Source organism: Ornithorhynchus anatinus, chromosome 2 (assembly GCF_004115215.2).
Source record: "Ornithorhynchus anatinus isolate Pmale09 chromosome 2, mOrnAna1.pri.v4, whole genome shotgun sequence".
Lineage (NCBI taxonomy): Eukaryota > Metazoa > Chordata > Mammalia > Monotremata > Ornithorhynchidae > Ornithorhynchus > Ornithorhynchus anatinus.
The window spans coordinates 41,758,826-41,773,094 of NC_041729.1; the positions used below are offsets into that span (position 1 = coordinate 41,758,826).

Below are 14,269 nucleotides of genomic sequence, written 5' to 3' on the forward strand. Positions count from 1 at the left end.
CAACAGGAAGCTAGGAACAAGGGAACTTGAGTGACCTTGAGAAAGTCATTTAACTTGCCTGTGCCTCAGTTTCCTCAACTGTAAAATTGGAATTAAATACCTGTTCTTCCTCTTGCTTGGACTGTGAGCCCCATTTGGGATGGGGATTGTGTCTGACCTGATTTAACTTGGATCTACCCTAACATTTAGAACAGTGCTTGACACATAAGAAGCGCTTAACAAACCTCATAATAATAATAGTTATGATTAGAAAAGCAGTGTGGCCCAATGGAAAGAGCATAAGCAACATAGTGGAATGACTAAAGCCTGGGCCTGGAAGTCAGAAGGTCATGGGTTCTAATCCCGGCTCTGCCACTTGTCTGTTATGTGACCTTGGGCAAGTCACTTCACTTCTCTGGGCCTCAGTTCCCCCATCTGTAAAATGAGGATTGAGACTTTGAGCCCCATGTGGGATGGGGACCGTGTCTAACCTGATCTGCTTGTATCCACCCCAGTGCTTAGTACAGTGCCTGGCACATAGTTAAGCACTTAAAAAAATACCATATTTATTATTATCATTATTGTAAGTTTGGGAGTCAGAGGACCTGGGTTCAATCCCAACTCTGCCATTTGTCTGTTGTGTGACCTTGGGGTAGTCAGTTAACTTCTCTCTGCCTCCGTTCCCGCATCTGCAAAATGAGGATCCACTGCCTATTATTCCTCTTACTTAGACTGTGAGCCCCATGTGGGACCTGATTATCTTATAATAATAATGTTGGTATTTGTTAAGCGCTTACTATGTGCTGAGTACTGTTCTAAGTGCTGGGGGAGATACAGGGTCATCAGGTCGTCCCACGTGAGGCTCACAGGTAATCCCCATTTTACAGATGAGATAACTGAGGCACAGAGAAGTTAAGTGACTTTCCCACAGTCACACAGCTGACAAGTGGCAGATCTGGGAGTCGAACCTATGACCTCTGACTCCGAAGCCCAGGCTCTTTCCACTGAGCCACGCTGCTTCCCCATCTTATATCTACCCCAGTGCTTATTACAGTGCTTGGCATGTAATAAGGGCTTAACAAATATTACTATTATTATTGTTGTTGTTATCATTACGTTGACTGAAGCCAAACACCGAGTGAGCCAGATTGTTCCCAGGCAAAAGCCACTTCTAGGAAGGGTGAGGCATATTTGAAAACCTCATTAACTCTTTCTGACCACAAGGACATCATTTTTCGCAGTGACTACTTGATACTCAGAGAAGTTAAAAGTTTTGAAAAACATCTCGTCCCGTAGGCTAATCTTAAAATTTATCTTGCTCATCTAAGTACTTGAGTGCTCACCACCCTCTCACCTCCTTCTTTAGCACTCATGTGGAGTTAAACCTGGTCGCTTCCCCCTACCTATAATTTATTTTCCTGTGTGCCTCCCTCCTTCTCTAGATTGTAAGCACCTTGAAGGCAGGGTTCATTTCTACTAACTCTTATACTCTCCCAAAGGCTTTAGTACAAGTTCTGTATAAGAAACATTAAATGATTGATTAGTCTGATTTTGCATCTACCCTCAGTACAATGTCCTCTCCACCCCAGATCGGTGGTATGTGTCAAGAAGTATGTCACATTGCTGCAGTGTCGAAGAAGAATCTTGAACAGTGGAGATCATTGGTGAGCCATAAAACACAAAGGGAATCCTCCTAAATATAAATTATGTATTATAGACTGTAAGCTTGTTATGGGCAGGGAACATTTCTGCTACTTCTGTTGTATCATACTCTCCCAAGTTCTTTGTACAGTAAGTACTCTGCACACAGTAAACACTCAAATACCAGTGATTGATAGTAGTTAGTCAATTGAAGGTATTTATTAAGCACTTACCATATTCAGAGCACTGTACTAAGCGCTTATCATACTCTCAATTGTAACCTGCAATGTGCTTAAGACAACAGGCACAGAGTTCAAGGTAAAAGTACATTTTGTCCGTGACTCCAGTGTGGGGTAAGCAAGAGACAAAATTACTAAAAAGGTAAACATGTACTGAAACATTTCCATAAAATGATTTGAGTGTCTGGGCTTTGCAGTATTTATGAAGTCAGGCACATGTCCCAGGAATTATACCTGTTCCACAAAAGCTAGAAGTTACTGTGGCCAAAGGCCAGTGAATGGGATTCAGTCTGGCTGATCTGAATTGTGTCCTTTTTTCTATATGAGGCCGCCTTGCTGTCTCTGTCGGACTCAGGTTCTGCAGTTGGATTTTCAGTGCCCCTCACTCAAGATAAGGGATTCTGCCAATATTCCTAGGTGGACTTGTGACCACTTTACAAGCACATTCCACTGATGCTTCAGATACTAAATTACACTGAAGCAAAAAGCTAAGGATTCCACTGTCAGGAGTACGATTTTTTTAAAAATCAAATTTAAGCGGATTAACGTATTAGTTGTTTGGCCCAAGATTATCTTGGAACTGTACATTGCAGCTTTAATATTGAATTGCCTGTCCTGTTGGAGTTATAAATTACAGATTACAGGCTAAATGAAGTCACAATACCTTAACATTTTTAAACAGTTTATCCCTTTAGAGAGGATTGTTCTCCTTTTTCCCACAAGGCCCAGAATAGGTGAATAAACCTGATGCATCCAAAAAGAGATGCTCAAAGATCCTATGAAGTTTTAAAATCTGAAAGCAATGCTGGGGCTGGAGGAAAACACTGGAGGGGTTGTCCTGGAGTGAGTCCCTTCACTGATAACACATAGTAACCCTTGGAGGAGCAGTAGCTGAGAGATTGTGTCTCTGTGTCATGGGGCAGATTATCAGTTACTAGTCTACAAAGCCAAGTGAGAGAGGTAGCCCTTCAGCAAACTTAACAACTGCCATCTAAAAACCTTCTAAAACCCCACACAATCCTCTGCTTAATACTGCTCAATTCTGTTGGCTTGAGACATTTACAGCAGAGTTTTCTAGACTTCCAGATCAAGAAGGACAAGCCACATTGCCAACATGTAGAAACACTCACCTGAGAATTTCCTCCCTGAAGCTCTCCTAGATAGCAAGCAGTAACATTTTGCTTTCTACAGTGTCCGCTTTCCAGATAAAATACCGCAGAAATGTCTCCACTTCTTCATGAAGGTTATCACGGCTTTCAGAAAGTACATGAACTCCACTGTGCTACTGTTGGTGAATGGCACCGAACTCTGTATACACACATGACCTCCTCTCCCTTCTCCTTAACTTCCCTTCAAACACACACAAACACTGTCTTTCTTGCTGTCTCTATTCTAAGCTGTAGCTGACTGCTTTCATTGGCTTTGGAGTGTATTACAAAAACAAGCCTTCCCCAAGTGATATCGCTAAGTGATTAAGACAGGAGGGTTAAGGGGCATTAATCTTGGGACCTGATCATTGCCCCAAGGCTGCTTGCCGAAGTACCCAGTTAGAGACATTTTTGCAGTGTCTGTATTTTTAAAAGCACCCATTTGTTTCTGTGTTTTAAATGAATAGTGTTATTGTAGTGAGAGGAACAGAAGACTTCGAAAAGTTACATAAGATAAAACAACTTCGGTATATGTACAACCAGTACAATTACTGAAAATTGAACTAAAATCATTTGCCTCAGGCTCTTACATTGAACAGGGATCTTTTGAAATTTCTCACAAGGATCATAACATCACTTTAATGAGAAAATGGCTGTTTTTAAACCCAAATGGTTTCCATTGAATCTTTGCAGACATTAAATTAATGAGATTTTTGAAAAGCCCAATTAGCTAGATTTTTTTCCCCTTTTCTAGGTGATCCACTGAATTTGCTCATTTAGCTGAGTCAGATAATGCTTAAATTCACCTTGGTTTTAGACTAGGGTGTTCACATGATGAAATCTTGGTTTCTATGTTCCAGATTCTTCCAAAATGGAAATACTGTTACTGGACTCCCTTTTGAATCTGCAGGCAGCCCCCGTTCCCCCTTCCCCACTGCTTCCTCCATGTTAGCTTGTTGATACTTGGAGCAGCCCTTTGCTTCTTTTATTTTAAAATATTCTTTTCAGGCTGTAGCTTTGCTGTCTGAAAATGATTTAAATAGGTGATAGAGTAGAACAGCGAGTGCTCACAGGTCTCAGACACCATAATTGGGTTATCTTGTACTATTTCAAAATGATTAAATGGCTGAAAAACAACAACAGCCTTCCTTTTCCCGTCCTCTGTCTCCTACGTGAGAATGCTGTGTCCCCGATCCCTAATTTTGGTTCAGGATCCGACAACATGTCCATGCACTTTGGAGTTACTGAATTTGCCAGATAAAATTTAAACTCATTCTTTTGCCTTTAGATGAAGTGTGGAACACTGAAGGTATTTTGTCAGCTCCTAGCATCTTTCTGTATTCTCCATGTTGTATTGGTTCATAAGTAGTAATAGTCTCCTGGAAGCTTGACCACTCAAATATTTTCCAAAAAAAAAAAATTGCTTGGGGAGGGATAAACCAAGAAATGGAGTCAACTTACTGTCCCTTCTTTGGGTGCCCAAACGGTGGCTCATCTTCACTTTCTGTGTGGCACATGGTTAAATGATACTAATAATAATTGTGGTATTTGTTAAGCACTCACTATTTGCCAGGCACTGTATTAAGCTCTGGAGTAGGTACAAGATAATCGTGTTGGGTAACATATGCTTTGCTATTTATTATTTTGCTGTCACCACCACCCATGCTGCAGAACACCACTGCTCTAGCCCTCTTGGCAGTGGTACGGTGGCACCCGCTCAAAGACCTGGACCTGAAAGGAGCATGGCACCCAGCCCACCCTGACGTCCCCCACAGCTGTCTCCCACATGCCGCCACCAGCTCCATCAACCCACCCCCACCCTTTTTATGGTATTTGTTAAGCGCTTACTATGTGCCAGGCACTCTACTAGGTGCTGGGGTAAATACAAGATAGGTTGGACACAGTCCATGTCCCATGTGGCGTTCATAGTTTTCACCCTCATTTTACCGAAGAGGTAACTGAGGCACAGAGGAGTGAAGTGACTTGGCCAAGGTCACCCAGCAGACAAGTGGCAGAGCTTGGAATAGGCCCCTTCCAAATTGAGCTTTACTGTTCAGTTCATGAGGCTTGGCCACCCTCTTCTATGCTCTTACTACCCATTCTGTTGCTAGTAGGCGTGCGTGTGAGATGTAGAAAGCACACATGAGGAAGGAAACAAGTCCTAGCCTATGGGAAGTATGGTAAGTGAGCGGGGCCGGCTTCAGGCATTCGGCCACCCTGAGGTGAGGAAAGATCGTCCAAATCCTTCCCATGACACTTATGTCCATTTCAGTAGTGTAGTTTGTCTTCCTCCCCCTCCAGCATTCAATCAATCATATTTATTGAGTGCTTACTCTGTGCAGAGCACTGTACTGAGTGCTTGGATGAGTATAATACCACAGAATTAGCTGACACTTTCCCTGCCCATAACGAGCTTTCAGTCTAGAGGGGAGACAGGCATTTATATAAATAAATAAATGATGGGTATGTATTCATTGAATTGTACTTATTGAGTGGTTACTGTGCACAGAGAACTATACTAAGCACTTGGGAGAGTACAATATAACAATCAACAGACACATTCCCTAAATGGGGCTGAGAGCAGGGTGAATAAAGGAAGCAAATCCAAATGCAAGAACAACAAGGCCACAGTGCACGATAAATGCTCAGTCAATACAACGGATTGATTAATTGATTCGCCCCTGTTCCATTTGTCATTTCACTGTACAATACATACATGCAATATAATGTGATATCACATGCAGCATTCTGCAGAAGACCATGCCTTCCCAGCTCCTATGACTACCCTCTGTCCCAAGTGCCCCTGTTTGCTCAGCTCCAGGATCCCAATTTTTACCCTGCCTGCTATCGTATTACTTCCACCCACCATGACTAGCTCCCATCTTGTGGGTGGTTGTGTCACTGGCCCCTCTGACATTGAATCCTGAGGCGGTGGCTTACCTTACTTAACATCCGAAGCTGGCTCTGTGGCCGAGTTGGAGGGATTTCCTACTGCCACCAATGAAATTTTTGTAGAAACTCTCCTGTTTGGAAAATACGAGATGCCAGTTATCCAAACTAATTGAACCACAGATTGGATTAGTCAGCCAAATTTTCAGGTAGCCAAACAAAATTGGTGTGGTTTTCAAAGGACTGCCTGCCTAATATTGTTTTCCACCAGGCGTTAATTTTGATGATCTGAATTAGCCTTTGTTTTCATAGTTGTCAGCTTAATTAACTGATGTTCAGGTATTGTTTGAATAATGATAATAATAATATTTTGAAGCACTTACTATGTGACAGGCACTGTACTAAGCACCGATGTGGGTACAAACAAATTGGGTTGGACACAGTCCCTGTCTCACATGGGGCTCACAGTCTCAATCCCCAGATGAGGTAACTGAAGTACAGCGAAGTGAAGTGACTTGCCCAGGGTCACACAGCAGACAAGTGGTGGAGACGGGATTAGAACCCATGACTTTATGATTCTCAGACACTTGTTTTATCCACTACATCATGCTACTTCCAACTTCCATTCGATGATAGAACCTTTTCTCCAGCAGCTGAGTTAAGCCCTCAAAGCATGACAGAAACATTTCTCAAGATTACCCTGCAAATGGATCATTCACGGAGACTTCAATCAGTTAATCAAGTGTTTCCTGTGTGTCTAATGTATTGAGCACCAAGGAGAGTACTATATAATCGAAGCAGGTAGAAACTGTAAAATTAGGGATTCAATACCTCTTCTCCCTCCTACTTGGACTAAACACTATGTGGGACAGGGGCTGTGCCTGACCTGATTGACTTGACACATAGTAAGCACTAACAAATACCATCAAAAATTTGAGTAGGTAGGCACAAGACTTGCATTTAGATTGTAGTAATTCCAAGTTGAAGGTTGAGTCATGAGATTATTGAGCATTGTTCAAACTTGAAAGTTGTTTTGGGTAACCTAAGGGCAACGGCAAAGGGTCCTGACAGAATCCTGACTCTTGCCCATGACCCTTGGAGATCATCATCGTGATGGCATTTAAGCGCTTACTATGTGCAAAGCACTGTTCTCAGTGCTGGGGGGATACAAGGTGATCAGGTTGTCCCACATGGGGCTCACAGTCTTCATCCCCATTTTACAGGTGAGGGAGCTGAGGCCCAGAGAAGTGAAGTGACTTGTCCAAAGTCACACAGCTGACAAGTGGCGGAGCTGGGATTAGAACCCATGACCTCTGACTCCCAAGCCTGGGCTCTTGCCACTGAGCCATGCTGCTCTCTCACTGTTGTCATATGGCAGTAAATATTACTAGTGTTGTCTTTGGAAGACAAAATCCAATATGCACAGGTGCTGAGCAATAGGGATTTAGTAGAATTTGAAATCCCACAACAGGCTAGTCTCTCCCCATTATCTTCCAGAAGAAACAACAGAAATAGCTTTGACCCCAGACACAGTTTTATCTGCAGAGAAAGCCTTTCCTTTGGAGGTGAGTAAACAACAGAGTGGAAAATGACAAAAAGTCTGTGTGTATATAAAGTAGACTTTCAAAGAAATACCACCCTTTCAGCCAGGGAAAGATAAGGGTTTTATGACTGTGGAATGTAAATAATTCCCCCAAAAGTATGTCAGGTTGCACTTTGCTTTTGTTCGGGAATATTGTTCTGTGTACAGGCCTATGTGTGTGGCACTTATATGCTTGTATAGTTACTCACTACTATTTCCATTACAGTAGTGGAAATAGTCTACTTTTATGTTTCTATGGACTGGTTCTAATTTCCAGTGCAAAGAAAGCTGGAGATAACTATGGAAGCCTGGTCTGGGCAGAGCGTTGGTTCTATAAACTATTATTTAATGCATAATGTGGCATCTTACTCCCTATTCCTGGGCAAAAGCTCCAATAAACACGAATATGAACTGCAGGTGCAAGGGCCCCAGGGTAAATTATTTTAAAACCTTCACCTTTGATAAGTGAACTTGTGACTGTCATTTTGTGGCCAGTGATGTAGAAGCAGCATAGCCTAGTGGATAGAGCATGGCCCTGGGAGTCAGAAGGCCCTGGGTTGTAATCCCTTTTCTGCCAAGAGTCTGCTGTGTGATGTTGGGCAAGATGCTTAATTTATCTGTGCCTCAGTTACCTCATCTGTGAAATAGGGATTAAGACTATGAACACCATATGGAACGTGGCCTGTGTCTAACCTTATTAGCTTGTAATTATCCCAGTGCCTGGCACATAGTAAGCGCTTAACAAATACCATTAAAAAAATACATACAGCACTTGGCAGCACTTGGGAGAGATGTAAATAGGACGGACCCTGGCCTCTGAAGAGGTATGAAAAGCAACTTCTGACAGTTTATGAAAACATTAAACTTCCAAGCTTTTCCTATATTCCTAAACATTTAAAGTCTTCTGAATTTCTGGTGATTCTGAAGTCACAGCTGATAATATTCCATTGCATTCCAAGCCCAGTGGACTCAGAACTAATGGCCAGAAATTTGAGAGTCTTCTTATCTCCCACTTTTAGAAAGACTATACAGGACCTTATTTACATTTGATCTCTAATCTGGGGTAACAGTTCAGTGCGAGGTCACTGCAGCTGTAACCAAATATACATACTTCAGTTTTAATCCTTGAAGATTTTCATCCATTTGCTTGATTATAGATTTTAAACCAGAGCGCCATGGTGAAATCAGTTTATAATAGCTGACTGTGTTAGTGATGCTTGGAAAAAAATACATATTTGATGTCTGATTGGCCATATTTAAAGAACAGTGGGTTCCTGTGTTTCTATTTTAGTTATCCATGCACTGTGGTTAATTAATAAGTAGTCCTCTGTGGAGAGGACTATCAGAGGAATTCTAGTCTGTAGGACACTACTGGTTTAATTAGAAGAATCAATGCCATTATTTTGACCTCGTGGAAATCATATATATACAGGGTGTTCTGTAATTATATCCCAGAAAAAATGATCTACTGAATAGAATATTTCCTGCCCACATAAGGAAGTGAGTGTAAATAAGAATAGTGCTCTTAGGATTTGCCCTTTTTTAAAGTAAAAAACTTTAAAACTGTATGAGAATTTGGGGATTGATGTATGAAATTTTCCCCATTAACTTGTTAAGAGATTTTGCTCATTGCTATGTTCTGGTAAAGCACCAATCCTGGACAGCAGGAGAAAAATGGATACAGGATTCTTCTGCCCCTGCAGATAGTCAGTAAATACTATTGATTGATTGATGTCTTGCTCATCAGGATTTGGAAGGGTTGGAACCGTCAATTGGTGGAGGAAAGAAGCAGGCTGGTCAAGTGGAAAAAGTACAGGCCTGGGACTCAGAGGACCTGGGTTCTAATTCCAGCTCTGCCACTTGCCTGCTGGGTGACCTTGGGCAAGTCACTTCACTTCTCTGTGCCTCATTCACCTCAATTGTAAAAAGGGGGCTAAGGCTGTGAGCCCTGTGTGGGACAGGGATATCATCTAAACCTATTATCTTGAATCTACCTGAGCATTTCGTACAGTGCCTGACACATAGTGACACTTAACAAGTACCATTAAAAAGAAAAAAAAAAGAGAGCGGCCACTGGGAAAGCATCACCTAATGCCTTCTTTCCACTTCCCTCACCTCTGTTTCCAGACTTCCAGCAGCCAGGCTGCTGTCCAGCTATACTGGATGAGCCCTACAGGAGCTTCATTGGTGTTTGGTCATCAGACATCTTTAGTTTGCTTTAGATGACAAGCTTGTGGATGACTGACTTTTAGTGGTACTATAGTTCTTTTTGATCCTGGCAAACAAATTCCAAGAGTTTTAGGAGCCTACTTGGCCCATCCTTTAGGATCGTCATGTGCCGTTTTCCACAGTAGTCATCACCTAGGTATATTTTTCTAATGCTTTCATTCCTCCCTGATGTATAGCCGGTGGTGGTTGCTAGTCAGTTTCTTGGATTCATTTAAAGGGAATGTGCTAAATTGAGACTAGAAAAGACAAGATTTCACTTCAAACTTAGTTGATACTAAAGAGAGGGGAGTCTATAGTTGTGCCTGAATATCAGTGGGTGAAAATTCTGAATTTGGAGGACTCGGCAAATTCAATTTTGAAAAGGCTTGACCTTTGGCCAGTGTTGACAGTGTTTGTCTTTTATGAAGTCATTTCTAGTAGTAATAAAGTGCTTACTATGTGTCATACACTGTGATAAGTACTGGGGTGGATACAGATATAAAAGACTGGATGTAGTTCCTGTCTCACATAAGATACCCAATCTATGTGTAAAGGATTAAGTTTTCCCTGAGCAGGAGTCCTTTGAAATATTTTAAAGTGTACACTCTTACAAATCCAGGTGTGCCTGAATATTTGGTAACTGTGTCAAATTAAAACACATTGGTCTAGGTAGACAGCAAGGTTGATATATCAAGCAGTTTGACCTGTTTGTGGTCAAATTCTGTGATGTCTTTGAAGAATGACTAGTTCTTCACACTGATACAAGCATGTATATCCTGAAAACTTTTGCTTCAGCCTCCTCGCTGACCTCCCTGACTATTCTCCCTCCCCTCTCCAGTCCATACTTCACTCTACTGCCCAGATCATTAAAAAAAAATAAACCACCAGTCCACATCTCCTCTCTCCTTAAAAATCTCCAAAGTTTGCCCATCTATCTCTGTATCAAACAGAAAGTCATTACCATAAGTTTTAAAGCCCTCAATCAGCTCTCCCCCTCCTACCTGACCTATTTCCTACTACTATCCAATCCGCACACTTCGCTGATCTACCGTGAGTCTACTCCCTGTACCTCAGTCATATTTGTCCCACCACTGACCCCTTGCCCATGTCATCCCGCTAGCCTGGAACTCCCTCCCCCTTCACACCCAATAAGACTGTTCCTCTCCCCACCTTGCAAGCCCTACTAAAATCATATCTCCTCCGAGAGGCAGGCCTTCCCTGTCTAAACCCACTTCCCTTCTGCATCACCTAGGCACCTGGATCTGTTCCCCTTATGCAGTTTAATGCCCCTCTCCCAATCCCTCAGCACTTACTAGCATATCAATTTGTAATTTATTTTAATATCTGCCTCCCTTCTAGACTGAAGTTCTCTGTGGGAAGGATCTTGTCTACCTACTCTATTGCATTGTATTTGTCCAAGTACTTAGTACACTGCTATGCAGTGTAAGTGCTCAGTAATTACCATTGATGATGATTGTGCAAAAATTCATGTTCATTCTCATTCACTCTTTCTCTCCATTGTCCCTTCCATTTCTCTTTCCCTTCACCATGTCCTGGTCTCCCCCTCACCCCCCAATATTTCGGTTGGGGGAATGAAGGGGCTATTTTTCAAGCTGAAGACAAAGTAAATTTAGAGACTGGAAACACAGAATCCATCTTGATAACCAGTTAATTTATGGTTGAAGATTCTTTGTCTCAGGCTTGGAGGAGTCAGAACATGAGAGATGGGGGGTATGGCCTATCCTGTATTATTCTCTCAAAATTCTGAGTGATTTGGAAAATTAATGCCTGCTGATTATCAAAGATGGCCTTTCAGATAATAATAATGATTGTGGTATTTGTTAAAGCACCATGCACCGATCCTTGTGAGGAAAGTATTGGTTATAGGGAGGTAGATTGACAAAGTATTTTGCATAAAGTACAGAATGGCAATATGAAGATATAGGAATTATCCAGAAGTTGGGAAAAGGGGAAACACTGAAGCACTTCAGTATTCACTACCCTCCTCCTCCTCTTCTTCCTTCTTCTCATTATGCTATTTGTTAAACACTTACTATGTGTCAAGCACTGTTCTAAGCACTGAAGTAGATATAAATTAATCAAGCTGTACTGATTCATACTGATTTAATCAATATGAATTAGATCAGTTCACACTGGAAATTATGGAATCCCTGAGAATATTTTTAGTTTGGTTCAGGCCCAGCAATTCAATCTGGAAAAAAAACCACCCAGTGATTTATACCGTTTTTCACTTGAGGTTTTGCTGAATTCTCAGGTCAAAGCCTACATAAAACTTGGACCAGGATTATTGTATTGTACAGTGAAGTCCTCTATTGCTTTGGGGGGACTATTGCTAAATGGCTTTATCAGACTTAGTCTGTGCATGTGGTACATGGATTATCTTGCTTTAGGCCATTCTAGGAAGTTTTGACATTTTCAGCCATTTAGTCAGGGGTGAATAATGCATTGTGCAATTGAGTGGAAAACAAAATTTCATCTAAGAATCCAATAGGAAGAGCAGAACCAAGAAGAAAGCTATGCAGAACAGTTTATCCTCCTTCTCCCCCACTACCCCAAACATGTTTTTATTTGCTACAACTGAGAAAATGAATTAAAAAAAAACCAGAGAGTGTACATTGACTAGCAAATAGAGAAATCTTAAGGTTTAGGTAGAATGGTCCTTGGTATCTAAAGGGAAGAAGACAACAAGATGTTTTTTCTCACTAAAGAATTCCAGGGAGAGTAGGGAAGGAGGGTGCTGTTGGGAGTTGGGATGTGTAGTAGCATCAGGAAATCTTAATCTACACTGGGATTGTGGATATGGATTATGTACATATTAAATTATATGTTATTTGTATTAATGTCTGTCACCCCCTCTAGATTGTAAGCTCGCTGTGGGCAGGGAACCTGACTGCTAACTCCCAAGGGTTTAGTACTGTGCTTTACATTTAGTAGCACCCAAGAAATATGTTTGATTGATTATCTCTGTAAGGATTTGGCTGGTTGAGAATGTGGGGGCTGTGAGGGAGAAGTGAAGGAAAAGGATCAGTCAGACCCTTCATGGGAAATCAAAGAATAATGATGTGGGATGGGGGTGAGGCTTTGTGGGGGAGAAGTGCTGTGCTGGGTCTTGACAATTGTGATTTTGGAGTGGTTTTCCCACTCTGGGAGGTTTTCCTTCTTGACTCTCAGCTTCACTCTGGTTAACAGGCCTCTTTGTCAAGGGAGGGATTTGCAACCATCATGTGACTTTAAGCAGAGAAGTGGGTGGTCATTTCTCTGGTTCATCATGAGAGACTGTATTCGTTCTGTTTCTGGGTCAAGTTTCTTTTCTGTTTTCAATAAAGAATACTTCAAGGGGGAAAAATGTTGCATTTATGCTCCTTCAGCAATGAGGGATGAGAATCAGCATGGCTTAGCAGATAGAGCGTGGGGCTGGGAGTCAGAAGGACCTGGGTTCTGGTCCCAGCTATGTCACATGTCTGCTGTGTGACTTTGGGGAAGTCACCTAACTTCTCTGTGCCCCAGTTACCTTCCACTGTAAAATGGGGAATAAGACTGTGAGCCCCATATGAAACACGGGCTGTGTCCAAGCTGGTGATCTTGTATTTACCCCGGTGCTTAGTACAGTGCCTGGCACATAACAAGGGCTTAACAAATACCATTGGAAAAAAATAAAGGATCAAAGTTTATTCTCTCAGTGGCTCCTTTTCCCTCCCAAATTGAAGGATTCAGAAGATGATCTTTGGGCTGAGTAAGGAGAGCAGAGGAAATCGCAATATACAGTGAGAAGACCAGTGGTCTGGTGAAGACAAACAGGGGAGGTTTTGGCAGTTTGAGAAGGCAGGCCATAGGGCTTTTCTTTTTTAGAGGAGCTGAATCTACAGGGATGAGGAGGGGAGGGGGATGCTCTTGCTCATTATTGTAGCTAAATGTTTTGAGGGTAGCCTTCCAAACACTGGAATCAACATTCAAAGAAACACAGTGGAAATCATAACAAAAACATTTGCCTGCAGGAAGCAAGGGACCATCCAAAAATAATTTTTGAAATCACCCCAGCAGGAAGGAAGTGTGAAAATCAAACCAAACTTGAAAAACAAAGCTGCCCAACATTAGTCTCAGATGACAAAGAAGCCAGTGGCTACTTGACCTCACTGGAAGAGGTAGAGCTTTTCTTCCCTATATGAATAATAATGTTGGTATTTGTTAAGCGCTTACTATGTGCAGAGCACTGCTCTAAGCGCTGGGGTAAACACAGGGGAATCAGGTTGTCCCACGTGGGGCTCACAGTCTTAATCACCATTTTACAGATGAGGGAACTGAGGCACAGAGAATTTAAGTGACTTGCCCACAGTCACACAGCTGACAAGTGGCAGAGCTGGGATTCGAACTCATGAGCCCTGACTCCAAAGCCCGTGCTCTTTCCACTGCGCCACGCTGCTTCTCATAAATGAATGATGCCTGAGCAAAAGTTCTGAGGAGTTAAACATTAATAAATAAAGGAGGAAGAAATTGAATAGTCACATATTAGCTGGATTTACTAAGGTTCTCATCTTTAAGGCAATGATTCTTTCCATCATTTC

General features: G+C 42.0%; 2 protein-coding genes across 5 annotated transcripts in view; one reads left to right on the forward strand and one right to left on the reverse strand.

Annotated features, from left to right (window-relative positions):
• Positions 1-14,269, forward strand: part of C2H7orf50 (chromosome 2 C7orf50 homolog) — a 250,345-nt gene that overhangs the window by 122,731 nt on the left and 113,345 nt on the right. The gene's annotated exons all lie outside the window — the stretch shown is intronic.
• The window catches only part of GPR146 (G protein-coupled receptor 146), a 63,075-nt gene that overhangs the window by 15,302 nt on the left and 33,504 nt on the right, over positions 1-14,269 (reverse strand). For 2 of the 3 annotated variants that reach the window (XM_029057778.2, XM_029057779.2), the window contains one exon: positions 5,948-6,030. The exons of the other annotated variant lie outside the window; for it this stretch is intronic. The gene's annotated coding sequence lies outside the window, so the exon portion shown is untranslated. The remainder of the gene's footprint in view (positions 1-5,947; positions 6,031-14,269) is intronic. 3 annotated transcript variants of the gene reach the window in all.